The sequence below is a fragment of the Panulirus ornatus genome, chromosome 47 (genome assembly GCF_036320965.1).
Source record: "Panulirus ornatus isolate Po-2019 chromosome 47, ASM3632096v1, whole genome shotgun sequence".
In the NCBI taxonomy this organism is placed as follows: Eukaryota; Metazoa; Arthropoda; class Malacostraca; order Decapoda; family Palinuridae; genus Panulirus; species Panulirus ornatus.
In genome coordinates, this window is record NC_092270.1 from 20819940 (window position 1) to 20837713 (window position 17774).

A 17774-nucleotide genomic window follows, 5' to 3' on the forward strand; every position below is an offset into this window, starting at 1 on the left:
ACGTAGATAAAAATGACCCTTGACAGCACTGACGTAGAAATAAAAATGACCCTTGACAGCACTGACGTAGAAATAAAAATGACCCTTGACAGCACTGACGTAGAAAACAAAATGACCCTTGACAACACTGACGTAGAAAAATAAATGACCCTTGACAGCAATGACGTAAAAGATAATCAAAATACAAAAATTGACGTCAAAAGTGAAGCCTAAGAGCACATTAACGCCGCCAGGAAAACCTTAACAACACTGCAGTAGCAAAATTGATTGTCGACAGTGCTGCCATCAGCAAGTTAAACCCTGACAACCCTGATTCTCAGATACTTTGGCAACATTAACCACAAACAACATAATCATAATAATAATAAATAATAACAATAATAACCTTGACAAAACCACTACTTAAAGCCTTGACAACACTGACCTTCAAATCCGTTTATTATTGAAAATTCTGCCACTTGACAGACCGCGCCAACCTTGACAACACTGTCTCCTATTACAGATACACTGGTGAGGGAAAACCCGCTTTCTCGAAGTGTCTATCTAGCCCCTCCTGCTCAGTGTAGCGCACGCACACACGCACACACACATACATATTTATATTTTCTCTCAACATCCTCGAAGCTTTGGAATATTCTCTCTTACCTTCTCATATAGTTTCCAATAACAATGGCTTGGCACATTTGGAAAGACAGCCTATTTTTTTTTCACTTCCTCCAGAACTTCGTCAATACTTTCCCTTGTTTTATATAATCTCTATCTATCTATCTATCTATCTACCTATCTATCTATCTATCTATCTATCTATCTATCTATCTATCTTTCTATCTATCTATCCATATATATATATATATATATATATATATATAGGGGAGAAAGAATACTTCCCACGTATTCCCTGCGTGTCGTAGAAGGCGACTAAAAGGGAAGGGAGCGGGGGGCTGGAAATCCCCCCTCTCGTTATATATATATATATATATTACAGAAGTATAAGTTTGTTGAGTATTCCTGGTAAATTATATGGGAGGGTATTGATTGAGAGGGTGAAGGCATGTACAGAGCATCAGATTGGGGAAGAGCAGTGTGGTTTCAGAAGTGGTAGAGGATGTGTGGATCAGGTGTTTGAAGAATGTATGTGAGAAATACTTAGAAAAGCAAATGGATTTGTATGTAGCATTTATGGATCTGGAGAAGGCATATGATAGAGTTGATAGAGATGCTCTGTGGAAGGTATTAAGAATATATGGTGTGGGAGGCAAGTTGTTAGAAGCAGTGAAAAGTTTTTATCGAGGATGTAAGGCGTGTGTACGTGTAGGAAGAGAGGAAAGTGATTGGTTCTCAGTGAATGTAGGTTTGCGGCAGGGGTGTGTGATGTCGCCATGGTTGTTTAATTTGTTTATGGATGGGGTTGTTAGGGAGGTGAATGCAAGAGTTTTGGAGAGAGGGACAAGTATGCAGTCTGTTGTGGATGAGAGAGCTTGGGAAGTGAGTCAGTTGTTGTTCGCTGATGATGCAGCACTGGTGGCTGATTCGGGTGAGAAACTGCAGAAGCTGGTGACTGAGTTTGGTAAAGTGTGAGAAAGAAGAAAGCTGAGAGTAAATGTGAATAAGAGCAAGGTTATTAGGTACAGTAGAGTTGAGGGACAAGTCAATTGGAAGGTAAGTTTAAATGGAGGAAAACTGGAGGGAGTAAAGTGTTTTGGATATCTGGGAGTGGATTTCGCAGCGGATGGAACCATGGAAGTGGAAGTGAGTCACAGGGTGGGGGAGAAGGCGAAGGTTCTGGGAGCGCTGAAAAATGTATGGAAGGCGAGAACATTATTTCGGAAAGTAAAAATGGGTATGTTTCAAGGAATAGTGGTTCTAACAATGTTATATGGTTGCGAGGTGTGGGCTATAGATAGAGTTGTGTGGAGGAGGGTGGATGTGTTGGAAATGAGATGTTTGAGGACAATATGTGGTGCGAGGTGGTTTGATCGAGTAAGTAATGAAAGGGTAAGAGAGATGTGTGGTAATAAAAGTGTAGTTGAGAGAGCAGAAGAGGGTGTATTGAAATGGTTTACTCACATGGAGAATGAAGAAAGATTGACCAAGAGGATATATGTGTCAGAGGTGGAGGGAACGAGAAGTGGGAGGCCAAGTTGGAGATGGATGGAGTGAAAAAGATTTTGAGTGATCGGGGCCTGAACATGTAGAAGGATGAAAGGCGTGCAAGGAACAGAGTGAACTGGAACGATGTGGTATACCGGGGTCGACGTGCTGTCAATGGATTGAACCAGGGCATGTGAAGCGTCTGGGGTAAACCATGGAAAGTTTTGTGGGGCCTGGATGTGGAATGGGAGCTGTGGTTTCGGTGCATTATACATGATAGCTAGACTGAGTGGGAGCGAAAGTGCCTTTGTTGTCCTCTCCTAGCGCTACCTCGCTCGCATGCTGGGGGGGGAGGGGGTTGTCATTTCGTGTGTGGCGGGGTGACGACGGAAATGAATAAAGGCAGCAAGTATGAATATGTACATGTGTATATATGTATATGTCTGTGTATGTATACATATGCATACGTTGAAATGTATAGGTATGTATATGTGCGTGTGTGGACGTGTATGTATATACATGTGTACGTAGGTGGGTTGGGCTATTCTTTCGTCTGTTTCCTTGCGCTACCTCGCTAACGCGGGAGACAGCGACAAAGTATAAAAATAAATAATATATATATATATATATATATATATATATATATATATATAAAATACTTGATCGCCGTTTCCCGTGTCATTGAGGTAGCGCCAAGAAACAGACGAAGACTGGCCCCATCCACTCATATACACACACATACGTATACATACGCGCTCATACACGTATATATACATATCAATATATACATACACAGCCATAAAGATATAAACAAGTGCATATTCATACTTGCCTTCATCCATTCCCGGCGACACAACACTCTAATCATATTTGTTACTAATTACTGTACGTAAACTTCTTATGTTTCGTTGTACAGTTTCCATTGAACAGTGTTCAACTTTGATGGTGATCATAAACTAAATAAATAAAAAAATGTCCAATTATCAATTTATCCAAACTACGCAAATGATTTTCCTAAATTTATATAGATGATTTCATCATATAAGCTTCCCTTATGTATCATATAAATGTCTCTATATAAATCCCGGGTTATTTTGTGATGGCATTAAATTTGCTGGCTCGTGTCATGTCCACTACACAATATTGCCTCACCATTACAGTATGTTCATATCCCCACTACATAAACCTTTCCTCACCATTACAATAAGTACATCTATATCCCCCAGTACATAATACCTCCTCAGCATTACAATAAGTACATTTATATCCCCCACTATATAACATTTCCTCACCATTACAGTATGTTCATATCCCCACTACATAATACTTCCTCACATTACAATAAGTACATCTATATCCCCCACTACATAACATTTCCTCACCATTACAGTATGTTCATAAAAAACTCCCCCACTACATAATACCTCCTCACCTTTACAATAAGTACATCTATATCCCCCCCACTACAAACATTCCTACCATTACAGTATGTTATATCCCCACTACATAATACTTCCTCACCATTACAATAAGTACATCTATATCCCCCCCTACATAAACATTTCCTCACATTACAGTATGTTCATATCCCCCACTACATAATACTTCCTCACCATTACAATAAGTACATCTATATCCCCCACTACATAACATTTCCTCACCATTACAGTATGTTCATATCCCCACTACATAATACCTCCTCACCATTACAATAAGTACATCTATATCCCCACTACATAAACATTTCCTCACCATTACAGTATGTTCATATCCCCACTACATAATACTTCCTCACCATTACAATAAGTACATCTATATCCCCACTACATAACATTGCCTCACCATTACAATAAGTACATCTATATCCCCACTACATAACATTTCCTCACCATTACAGTATGTTCATATCCCCACTACATAATACTTCCTCACCATTACAATAAGTACATTTATATCCCCACTACATAACATTTCCTCACCATTACAGTATGTTCATATCCCCACTACATAATACTTCCTCACCATTACAATAAGTACATTTATATCCCCACTACATAAACATTTCCTCACCATTACAGTATGTTCATATCCCCACTACATAATACTTCCTCACCATTACAATAAGTACATCTATATCCCCACTACATAACATTGCCTCACCATTACAGTATGTTCATATCCCCACTACATAACATTGCCTCACCATTACAATAAGTACATCTATATCCCCACTACATAACATTTCCTCACCTTACAGTATGTTCATATCCCCACTACATAACATTGCCTCACCATTACAATAAGTACATCTATATCCCCACTACATAACATTTCCTCACCATTACAGTATGTTCATATCCCCACTACATAATACTTCCTCACCATTACAATAAGTACATTTATATCCCCACTACATAAACATTTCCTCACCATTACAGTATGTTCATATCCCCACTACATAATACTTCCTCACCATTACAATAAGTACATTTATATCCCCCACTACATAACATTTCCTCACCATTACAGTATGTTCATATCCCCACTACATAATACTTCCTCACCATTACAATAAGTACATTTATATCCCCACTACATAACATTTCCTCACCATTACAGTATGTTCATATCCCCACTACATAATACCTCCTCACCATTACAATAAGTACATTTATATCCCCACTACATAACATTGCCTCACCATTACAGTATGTTCATATCCCCACTACATAATACCTCCTCACCATTACAATAAGTACATTTATATCCCCCACTACATAAACATTTCCTCACCATTACAGTATGTTCATATCCCCACTACATAATACTTCCTCACCATTACAATAAGTACATTTATATCCCCACTACATAACATTGCCTCACCATTACAGTATGTTCATATCCCCACTACATAATACTTCCTCACCATTACAATAAGTACATCTATATCCCCACTACATAAACATTTCCTCACCATTACAGTATGTTCATATCCCCACTACATAATACTTCCTCACCATTACAATAAGTACATTTATATCCCCCACTACATAACATTTCCTCACCATTACAGTATGTTCATATCCCCACTACATAATACTTCCTCACCATTACAATAAGTACATTTATATCCCCCACTACATAACATTTCCTCACCATTACAGTATGTTCATATCCCCACTACATAATACTTCCTCACCATTACAATAAGTACATTTATATCCCCACTACATAACATTGCCTCACCATTACAGTATGTTCACATCCAGAAATAATCTAGTCATAAACACGTTTAACACAGAAGAAAAACCAATTGATGACCCACTGTGTAAAGCAAGACACGATTGTACACGTATCAAACGAGAAGGCTTCACTAATCACCTAATCACCTTCCTGGCGGAGCCTGAACCACGTGTGCCACTGGCTGGGGGATTACCTGTATCACTCGTGTCCTGACACGTCTGACACCACGAGGTCAGGAGCACGGGGGGGGAGGGGGTTCGTCAGCACACAGCCAAGAGCACACTTTCATCCCATTTTCCTGGAGTTGCTTTTCCCTAGTTTCCCATGGTTAATGGTCGCGCCCGCGCCCAAAAAAATAGACTAGAAACAAGAAAATGACACACCTGTGGAAGCCAGAATTACTGTTGACCAGAAGATAAATAATTTGTATCGTTTCACATGGGGAATCTAATTCTCGTCGACGCCATTTTGTGTGTGTGTGAGAGAGAGGTAAGTTAGCTATCTGGTCTGCCCGAATCTGTTATTGTGTTAGTTCTTAAGATTCAAAGGTTAGCAGAGGAGTGGCCTCTCCCCCATCATGCTCCCCTGACACACAATTACAGACTGAGGAAGTGGTGTGCGCAGGAGTCTGGGTTTGTAGTGGCCCGCGCCCTCTCCATCTATCCCGCCGTTGCCACCAATTCATTTTCCCATTCTTTATAACCGTCTCCCCCATTAATAAACTAATAATATGTATAACCCAATTGTAGTTTGAGTGAATGAATGAACTATTTGGCGAAGGGAATGATCCTTGGTGTACGAGGAATAGGGAGGAAATATTATATTAAACTTGGCAACTGCGGCTCCTCGTCTCATGGTGTGATGCGCGCGCACGCTGACGGACTTGTCCCCCACAGGACGAACATGGATGCACCTCGCCTAAGGCTACAAGAACTTTCAGTTTTAATGCTAAATCAAGCATTGCTCTCCATTGCCCAGAAGTGCAGGCCAGTGGAAAATAACGATCCATACCTCCTGTCAAATGAGCTTATAGTTAATTTCCTTTATGAGGAAAGACCAACGTATAGTTGACTTTTATGTATAAAAGGGATTAAACACAGAAATCCAGGCAAAGTCCGCCCTACTTCCAGCACTGAGATATAGCCGTGAACTGGACCAGAGCAGCTCAACCAGTTGGCCTGTTCAAATTGCAAAATGATGAAGCTACATGCACCTCCATGGGTCATTATGGAATGGCATTTTCATATGGCTCTTAAAAGAGGACAATCATAGATAATTATGTCACTCCAGACACAGACAAGTCACACTAGACTTAATTAAAGAGGAAATGGCCGAGGAGGGGGTCGAATTGGCACGTTCATCCTGGGAAAATATTCGACTCCCGTCTGCCAGGGTAGAGGATCTCGTATTGATCTATCGTCATTCTTCTCCTACGAACGTTTGGTGGATTGGATTCCCAATCTATAAGGTAAAGAGGGTTCTCAGATACACATCTTAGATGGTTTACAGTGTTTGATCCCATTAATACGAGGGATATTCGAGTTAGTGTTGATGCCGGGGGTGAGGCTGGGTGGAGATGACGTCACACGGGATCACAATGACCCCGAGCCAGGTTTTAAACCTCAGTTTTCAAAGGTTTTACTCCCGAGGGGAAGGCGACCCCCACCCACACAATATACGGCTAGGTGCCTCCTGTACAGTGATGCCAGTTGGAGCAGCCTGGCTGTCCATATATACTCAAATTCCCTCGTAGTTCTGGTGATGCTGGACCAGGTCGGGTGGCACTTGGAGATGGTCGGGTTCAGACTCAGGCCTGTAACTCGGGCGACGGAGGGCGCGTTCACACCATCTTACACCTGCATCATATTCGCGGTTCTCATCATCTATTTCAGCTTATTTCACTCTATTTCTCAATGTATCTTTTATGTATATCATTATTTCATAGATGGTCAAGTCTCTCTAACTTTGGCTGAGCTCGCTGGTTTTTTCCCCAGCCGGATTTTAATTAGTCTTGTCATTTTCAAGTTGTAAGTCCCCCCCCCCCCACTGTATTCTCTCTCTCTCTCTCTCTCTCTCTCTCTCTCTCTCTCTCTCTCTCTCTCTCTCTCTCTCTCTCTCTCTCTCTCCAGTACGCCCCACTTATATTTTATTTCTTCTTTCGCGGATGTAATCCACTCTCTCTCTCTCTCTCTCTCTCTCTCTGTCTGTCTGTCTCTCTCTCTCTCTCTCTCTCTCTCTCTCTCTCTCTCTCTCTCTCTCTCTCCAGTACGCCCCACTTATATTTTATTTCTTCTTTCGCGGATTTAATCCACTCTCTCTCTCTCTCTCTCTCTCTCTCTGACGGCTGTTATAAGCTGATGAATCGCTTTAACTGACACTAGAGAGCTTGGGTCCAAAGTTCTACACCTAGTACAGGGTACCTAACCATATCATAGCGAGTTTAACACAGAGTTGAAATTAAGAATAGACAGACCTCAGGAGACTTGTTGATTGGTCCAAGACTGGGTTGTCTGGTGGAAAAATAGGAGTTTAAATCAAAATGTAATTCCACCAAAAGTTTTTTTTTTAAATGTTTAACGCAAAATGTAATTCCGCCAAAGAGTTTTTTTTTAAGCCCGCACCCACTCTTCCAGCTGCTGCACATTATTCGCCTTCCAGCGTCCCCGTGAACGCAGTCGTTTATACTTTATTTCTGGCGTTTTTCCCAGTATACCTGAATTTATGAAATATTTATTTAAACGACTTTTGAAAAGTATTTATAGTTTTAGCATTCACTACGTCTGGCGGTAACTTAATTAATTGCTTAACACAGCTATAGGAAAAAAATTTTCTAACGTACGTACGACATCTTTTAGCTTTAAGTTCTATTCCATTCGTCCTGGTAACAGTATCTTCTTGTATTTCGAAAAAAAAAAAAAAGAAATTCGTGATTTACTTTATCGAACTTGATTCATCATTTTGAACACTTGGACTAAGTCGACGCGAAGTCTATATATTTTTTAAGGGAGATCCAATCGCTTAAGCCTCGCTTCGTATACCAGATTTCTAAGGGGATGGGATCAATTTTGTTGCGCGTCTTTGTACTTGCTTTGTACTTGTCGCTGTCTCCCGCGTCAGCGAGGTAGCGCAAGGAAACAGGCGAAAGAATGGCCCAACCCACCCACATACACATGTATATACATACACGTCCACCCACGCACATATACATACCTATACATCTCAAAGTATACATACATACATACATATATATATATATATATATATATATATATATATATATATATATATATATATATATATATATATATATATATATATACATATATACATATATATACACTTTCAGAAGTGGTAGAGGATGTGTGGATCAGGTGTTTGCTTTGAAGAATGTATGTGAGAAATACTTAGAAAAGCAAATGGATTTGTATGTAGCATTTATGGATCTGGAGAAGGCATATGATAGAGTTGATAGAGATGCTCTGTGGAAGGTATTAAGAATATATGGTGTTGGAGGCAAGTTGTTAGAAGCAGTGAAAAGTTTTTATCGAGGATGTAAGGCATGTGTACGTGTAGGAAGAGAGGAAAGTGATTGGTTCTCAGTGAATGTAGGTTTGCGGCAGGGGTGTGTGATGTCTCCAGGGTTGTTTAATTTGTTTATGGATGGGGTTGTAAGGGAGGTAAATGCAAGAGTCCTGGAAAGAGGGGCAAGTATGAAGTCTGTTGGGGATGAGAGAGCTTGGGAAGTGAGTCAGTTGTTGTTCGCTGATGATACAGCGCTGGTGGCTGATTCATGTGAGAAACTGCAGAAGCTGGTGACTGAGTTTGGTAAAGTGTGTGGAAGAAGAAAGTTGAGAGTAAATGTGAATAAGAGCAAGGTTATTAGGTACAGTAGGGGTGAGGGTCAAGTCAATTGGGAGGTGAGTTTGAATGGAGAAAAACTGGAGGAAGTGAAGTGTTTTAGATATCTGGGAGTGGATCTGTCAGCGGATGGAACCATGGAAGCGGAAGTGGATCATAGGGTGGGGGAGGGGGCGAAAATTTTGGGAGCCTTGAAAAATGTGTGGAAGTCGAGAACATTATCTCGGAAAGCAAAAATGGGTATGTTTGAGGGAATAGTGGTTCCAACAATGTTGTATGGTTGCGAGGCGTGGGCTATGGATAGAGATGTGCGCAGGAGGATGGATGTGCTGGAAATGAGATGTTTGAGGACAATGTGTGGTGTGAGGTGGTTTGATCGAGTAAGTAACGTAAGGGTAAGAGAGATGTGTGGAAATAAAAAGAGCGTGGTTGAGAGAGCAGAAGAGGGTGTTTTGAAATGGTTTGGGCACATGGAGAGAATGAGTGAGGAGAGATTGACCAAGAGGATATATGTGTCGGAGGTGGAGGGAACGAGGAGAAGAGGGAGACCAAATTGGAGGTGGAAAGATGGAGTGAAAAAGATTTTGTGTGATCGGGGCCTGAACATGCAGGAGGGTGAAAGGAGGGCAAGGAATAGAGTGAATTGGAGTCATGTGGTATACAGGGGTTGACGTGCTGTCAGTGGATTGAATCAAGGCATGTGAAGCGTCTGGGGTAACCATGGAAAGCTGTGTAGGTATGTATATTTGCGTGTGTGGACGTGTGTATGTACATGTGTATGGGGGGGGGGGTTGGGCCATTTCTTTCGTCTGTTTCCTTGCGCTACCTCGCAAACGCGGGAGACAGCGACAAAGTATAAAAAAAAAAAAAAAATATATATATATATATATATATATATATATATATATATATATATATATATATATATTCTCTCCATGTGACCAAAGCATTTCAAAACACCCTCTTCTGCTCTCTCAACCACACTCTTTTTATTACCACACATCTCTCTTACCCTTTCAGTACTTACTGGATCAAACCACCTCACACCACATATTGTCCTCAAACATCTCATTTCCAGCACATCCACCCTCCTCCGCACAACTCTATCTATAGCCCACGCCTCGCAATCATATAATATTGTTGGAACCACTATTCCTTCAAACATACCCATTTTTGCTTTCCAAGATAACGTTCTCGACTTCCACACATTCTTCAAGGCTCCCAGAATTTTCGCCCCCTCCCCCACCCTATGATCCACTTCCGCTTCCATGGTTCCATCCGCTGCCAAATCCACTCCCAGATATCTAAAACACTTCACTTCCTCCAGTTTTTCTCCATTCAAACTCACCTCCCAATTGACTTGACCCTCAACCCTACTGTACCTAATAACCTTGCTCTTATTCACATTTACTCTCAGCTTTCTTCTTTCACACACTTTACCAAACTCAGTCACCAGCTTCTGCAGTTTCTCACATGAATCAGCCACCAGCGCTGTATCATCAGCGAACAACAACTGACTCACTTCCCAAGCTCTCTCATCCCCAACAGACTTCATACTTGCCCCTCTTTCCAAAACTCTTGCATTCACCTCCCTAACCACCCCATCCATAAACAAATTAAACAACCATGGAGACATCACACACCCCTGCCGCAAACCGACATTCACTGAGAACCAATCACTTTCCTCTCTTCCTACACGTACACATGCCTTACATCCTCGATAAAAACTTTTCACTGCTTCTAATAACTTTCCTCCCACACCATATATTCTTAATACCTTCCACAGAGCATCTCTATCAACTCTATCATATGCCTTCTCCAGATCCATAAATGCTACATACAAATCCATTTGCTTTTCTAAGTATTTCTCACATACATTCTTCAAAGCAAACACCTGATCCACACATCCTCTACCACTTCTGAAACCACACTGCTCTTCCCCAAGCTGATGCTCTGTACATGCCTTCACCCTCTCAATCAATAACCTCCCATATAATTTACCAGGAATACTCAAAAAACTTATACCTCTGTAATTTGAACACTCACCTTTATCCCCTTTGCCTTATTATGCAAGCATTCCGCCAATCCTCAGGCACCTCACCATGAATCATACATACATTAAATAACCTTACCAACCAGTCAACAATACAGTCACCCCCTTTTTTAATAAGTTCCACTGCAATACCATCCAAACCTGCTGCCTTGCCGGCTTTCATCTTCCGCAAAGCTTTTACTACCTCTTCTCTGTTTACCAAATCATTTTCCCTAACCCTCTCACTTTGCACACCACCTCGACCAAAACACCCTATATCTGCCACTCTATCATCTAACACATTCAACAAACCTTCAAAATACTCACTCCATCTCCACTCTATTATCTAACACATTCAACAAACCTTCAAAATACTTACTCCATCTCCTTCTTACATCACCACTATTTGTTATTACCTCCCCATTAGCCCCCTTCACTGATGTTCCTATTTCTTATCTTACGCACTTTATTTACCTCCTTCCAAAACGTCCTTTTTTTTTTCTTTCCTAAAATTAAGGCAGGAGTGCCAATGGCATAAAAAATTATTGAGCACATAGATTTATAACCGTCCCGCATCATGAAAAGATTCTCATATTTACATATATATATATATATATATATATATATATATATATATATATATATATATATATATATATATATATTTCGTTTGCGAGGTAGCGCAAGGAAACACGAAAGAAATGGCCCAACCCCCCCCCATACACATGTATATACATACGTCCACACACGCAAATATACATACCTACACAGCTTTCCATGGTTTACCCCAGACGCTTCACATGCCTTGATTCAATCCACTGACAGCACGTCAGCCCCAGTATACCACATCGCTCCAATTCACTCTGTTCCTTGCCCTCCTTTCACCCTCCTGCATGTTCAGGCCCCGATCACACAAAATCTTTTTCACTCCATCTTTCCACCTCCAATTTGGTCTCCCTCTTCTCCTTGTTCCCTCCACCTCCGACACATATATCCTCTTGGTCAATCTTTCCTCACTCATCCTCTCCATGTGCCCAAACCACTTCAAAACACCCTCTTCTGCTCTCTCAACCACGCTCTTTTTATTTCCACACATCTCTCTTACCCTTACGTTACTCACTCGATCAAACCACCTCACACCACACATTGTCCTCAAACATCTCATTTCCAGCACATCCATCCTCCTGCGCACAACTCTATCCATAGCCCACGCCTCGCAACCATACAACATTGTTGGAACCACTATTCCTATGTGTGTGATGTCTCCATGGTTGTTTAATTTGTTTATGGATGGGGTGGTTAGGGAGGTGAATGCAAGAGTTTTGGAAAGAGGGGCAAGTATGAAGTCTGTTGGGGATGAGAGAGCTTGGGAAGTGAGTCAGTTGTTGTTCGCTGATGATACAGCGCTGGTGGCTGATTCATGTGAGAAACTGCAGAAGCTGGTGACTGAGTTTGGTAAAGTGTGTGGAAGAAGAAAGTTGAGAGTAAATGTGAATAAGAGCAAGGTTATTAGGTACAGTAGGGGTGAGGGTCAAGTCAATTGGGAGGTGAGTTTGAATGGAGAAAAACTGGAGGAAGTGAAGTGTTTTAGATATCTGGGAGTGGATCTGTCAGCGGATGGAACCATGGAAGCGGAAGTGGATCATAGGGTGGGGGAGGGGGCGAAAATTTTGGGAGCCTTGAAAAATGTGTGGAAGTCGAGAACACTATCTCGGAAAGCAAAAATGGGTATGTTTGAGGGAATAGTGGTTCCAACAATGTTGTATGGTTGCGAGGCGTGGGCTATGGATAGAGATGTGCGCAGGAGGATGGATGTGCTGGAAATGAGATGTTTGAGGACAATGTGTGGTGTGAGGTGGTTTGATCGAGTAAGTAACGTAAGGGTAAGAGAGATGTGTGGAAATAAAAAGAGCGTGGTTGAGAGAGCAGAAGAGGGTGTTTTGAAATGGTTTGGGCACATGGAGAGAATGAGTGAGGAGAGATTGACCAAGAGGATATATGTGTCGGAGGTGGAGGGAACGAGGAGAAGAGGGAGACCAAATTGGAGGTGGAAAGATGGAGTGAAAAAGATTTTGTGTGATCGGGGCCTGAACATGCAGGAGGGTGAAAGGAGGGCAAGAAATAGAGTGAATTGGAGTCATGTGGTATACAGGGGTTGACGTGCTGTCAGTGGATTGAAGCAAGGCATGTGAAGCGTCTGGGGTAAACCATGGAAAGCTGTGTAGGTATGTATATTTGCGTGTGTGGACGTGTGTATGTACATGTGTATGGGGGGGGGGGGGGTTGGGCCATTTCTTTCGTCTGTTTCCTTGCGCTACCTCGCAAACGCGGGAGGTCAGGACAAAGTATAAAAAAAAAAAAAAATATTATATATTTATATATATATATATATATATATATATATATATAATATATATATTCTCTCCATGTGACCAAAGCATTTCAAAACACCCTCTTCTGCTCTCTCAACCACACTCTTTTTATTACCACACATCTCTCTTACCCTTTCAGTACTTACTGGATCAAACCACCTCACACCACATATTGTCCTCAAACATCTCATTTCCAGCACATCCACCCTCCTCCGCACAAACTCTATCTATAGCACCACGCCTCGCATCATATAATATTGTTGGAACCACTATTCCTTCAAACATACCCATTTTTGCTTTCCAAGATAACGTTCTCGACTTCCACACATTCTTCAAGGCTCCCAGAATTTTCGCCCCCTCCCCCACCCTATGATCCACTTCCGCTTCCAGGGTTTCCCAAATCCGCTGCCAAATCCACTCCAGATATCTAAAACACTTCACTTCCTCCAGTTTTTCTCCATTCAAACTCACCTCCCAATTGACTTGACCCTCAACCCTACTGTACCTAATAACCTTGCTCTTATTCACATTTACTCTCAGCTTTCTTCTTTCACACACTTTACCAAACTCAGTCACCAGCTTCTGCAGTTTCTCACATGAATCAGCCACCAGCGCTGTATCATCAGCGAACAACAACTGACTCACTTCCCAAGCTCTCTCATCCCCAACAGACTTCATACTTGCCCCTCTTTCCAAAACTCTTGCATTCACCTCCCTAACCACCCCATCCATAAACAAATTAAACAACCATGGAGACATCACACACCCCTGCCGCAAACCGACATTCACTGAGAACCAATCACTTTCCTCTCTTCCTACACGTACACATGCCTTACATCCTCGATAAAAACTTTTCACTGCTTCTAATAACTTTCCTCCCACACCATATATTCTTAATACCTTCCACAGAGCATCTCTATCAACTCTATCATATGCCTTCTCCAGATCCATAAATGCTACATACAAATCCATTTGCTTTTCTAAGTATTTCTCACATACATTCTTCAAAGCAAACACCTGATCCACACATCCTCTACCACTTCTGAAACCACACTGCTCTTCCCCAAGCTGATGCTCTGTACATGCCTTCACCCTCTCAATCAATAACCTCCCATATAATTTACCAGGAATACTCAAAAAACTTATACCTCTGTAATTTGAACACTCACCTTTATCTCCTTTGCCTTATTATGCAAGCATTCCGCCAATCCTCAGGCACCTCACCATGAATCATACATACATTAAATAACCTTACCAACCAGTCAACAATACAGTCACCCCCTTTTTTAATAAGTTCCACTGCAATACCATCCAAACCTGCTGCCTTGCCGGCTTTCATCTTCCGCAAAGCTTTTACTACCTCTTCTCTGTTTACCAAATCATTTTCCCTAACCCTCTCACTTTGCACACCACCTCGACCAAAACACCCTATATCTGCCACTCTATCATCTAACACATTCAACAAACCTTCAAAATACTCACTCCATCTCCACTCTATTATCTAACACATTCAACAAACCTTCAAAATACTTACTCCATCTCCTTCTTACATCACCACTATTTGTTATTACCTCCCCATTAGCCCCCTTCACTGATGTTCCTATTTCTTATCTTACGCACTTTATTTACCTCCTTTCAAAACGTCCTTTTTTTTTTTCTTTCCTAAAATTAAGGCAGGAGTGCCAATGGCATAAAAAATTATTGAGCACATAGATTTATAACCGTCCCGCATCATGAAAAGATTCTCATATTTACATATATATATATATATATATATATATATATATATATATATATATATATATATATATATATATATTTCGTTTGCGAGGTAGCGCAAGGAAACAGACGAAAGAAATGGCCCAACCCCCCCCATACACATGTATATACATACGTCCACACACGCAAATATACATACCTACACAGCTTTCCATGGTTTACCCAGACGCTTCACATGCCTTGATTCAATCCACTGACAGCACGTCAGCCCAGTATACCACATCGCTCCAATTCACTCTGTTCCTTGCCCTCCTTTCACCCTCCTGCATGTTCAGGCCCCGATCACACAAAATCTTTTTCACTCCATCTTTCCACCTCCAATTTGGTCTCCCTCTTCTCCTTGTTCCCTCCACCTCCGACACATATATCCTCTTGGTCAATCTTTCCTCACTCATCCTCTCCATGTGCCCAAACCACTTCAAAACAACCCTCTTCTGCTCTCTCAACCACGCTCTTTTTATTTCCACACATCTCTCTTACCCTTACGTTACTCACTCGATCAAACCACCTCACCACACATTGTCCTCAAACATCTCATTTCAGCACATCCATCCTCCTGCGCACAACTCTATCCATAGCCCACGCCTCGCAACCATACAACATTGTTGGAACCACTATTCCTATGTGTGTGATGTCTCCATGGTTGTTTAATTTGTTTAAAGGATGGGGTGGTTAGGGAGGTGAATGCAAGAGTTTTGGAAAGAGGGCAAGTATGAAGTCTGTTGGGGATGAGAGAGCTTGGAAGTGAGTCAGTTGTTGTTCGCTGATGATACAGCGCTGGTGGCTGATTCATGTGAGAAACTGCAGAAGCTGGTGACTGAGTTTGGTAAAGTGTGTGGAAGAAGAAAGTTGAGAGTAATGTGAATAAGAGCAAGGTTATTAGGTACAGTAGGGGTGAGGGTCAAGTCAATTGGGAGGTGAGTTTGAATGGAGAAAAACTGGAGGAAGTGAAGTGTTTTAGATATCTGGGAGTGGATCTGTCAGCGGATGGAACCATGGAAGCGGAAGTGGATCATAGGGTGGGGGAGGGGGCGAAAATTTTGGGAGCCTTGAAAAATGTGTGGAAGTCGAGAACACTATCTCGGAAAGCAAAAATGGGTATGTTTGAGGGAATAGTGGTTCCAACAATGTTGTATGGTTGCGAGGCGTGGGCTATGGATAGAGATGTGCGCAGGAGGATGGATGTGCTGGAAATGAGATGTTTGAGGACAATGTGTGGTGTGAGGTGGTTTGATCGAGTAAGTAACGTAAGGGTAAGAGAGATGTGTGGAAATAAAAAGAGCGTGGTTGAGAGAGCAGAAGAGGGTGTTTTGAAATGGTTTGGGCACATGGAGAGAATGAGTGAGGAGAGATTGACCAAGAGGTATATGTGTCGGAGGTGGAGGGAACGAGGAGAAGAGGGAGACCAAATTGGAGGTGGAAAGATGGAGTGAAAAAGATTTTGTGTGATCGGGGCCTGAACATGCAGGAGGGTGAAAGGAGGGCAAGAAATAGAGTGAATTGGAGTCATGTGGTATACAGGGGTTGACGTGCTGTCAGTGGATTGAAGCAAGGCATGTGAAGCGTCTGGGGTAAACATGGAAAGCTGTGTAGGTATGTATATTTGCGTGTGTGGACGTGTGTATGTACATGTGTATGGGGGGGGGGGGGTTGGGCCATTTCTTTCGTCTGTTTCCTTGCGCTACCTCGCAAACGCGGGAGACAGCGACAAAGTATAAAAAAAAAAAAAAAAAAAAAAAAATATATTTATATATATATATATATATATATATATATATATATATATTATATATATATATATATATATTATATATATATATTATTTATATATATATATATATATATATATATATATATTCTATGAGTCCACGGGGAAAATGAAACACGAAAAGTTCCCAAGTGCACTTTCGTGTAATAATCACATCATCATCAGGGGAGACACAGAGAGAAATATAACAGTCAGTTGATATACATCGAAGAGACGATGCCATCTGGTAAATATGTGATTGTCCAAAAGTGCACTTGGGAACTTTTCGTGTTTCATTTTCCCCGTGGACTCATAGGAATATCTTGATCACGCGCAAAATTGTGATCCTTTCCAACATATATATATATATATATATTATATATATTATATATATATATATATATATATATATATATATATATATGTATATATATATGCATCTTTACATGATGCAGGACGATTATAAATCTATTTGCTCAATAATTTTCATATCATTGGCACTCCTGCTTTAATCAGCTATTGAAATTGATGATGGTAATTGTAACAAGACTGTAAATATATGAAATTCAAGGAACTTGTGATAGCAACATGGGATAGGCTCTTTTTTGTATAATATTATGTAATCCCAAGGTTTATTTTGTGGGTTGGTTAG

General features: G+C 41.1%; 1 protein-coding gene across 2 annotated transcripts in view; it reads right to left on the reverse strand.

Annotated features, from left to right (window-relative positions):
- Pisd (phosphatidylserine decarboxylase) overlaps window positions 1–5947 on the reverse strand; it is a 44439-nt gene extending 38492 nt beyond the window's left edge. Inside the window, exon 1 of one of the 2 annotated variants that reach the window (XM_071689944.1) lies at window positions 5718–5947. The gene's annotated coding sequence lies outside the window, so the exon portion shown is untranslated. The remainder of the gene's footprint in view (window positions 1–5717) is intronic. The other variant, XM_071689941.1, reaches the window with a different exon arrangement.
- Window positions 5948–17774: the final 11827 nt, after the last annotated feature.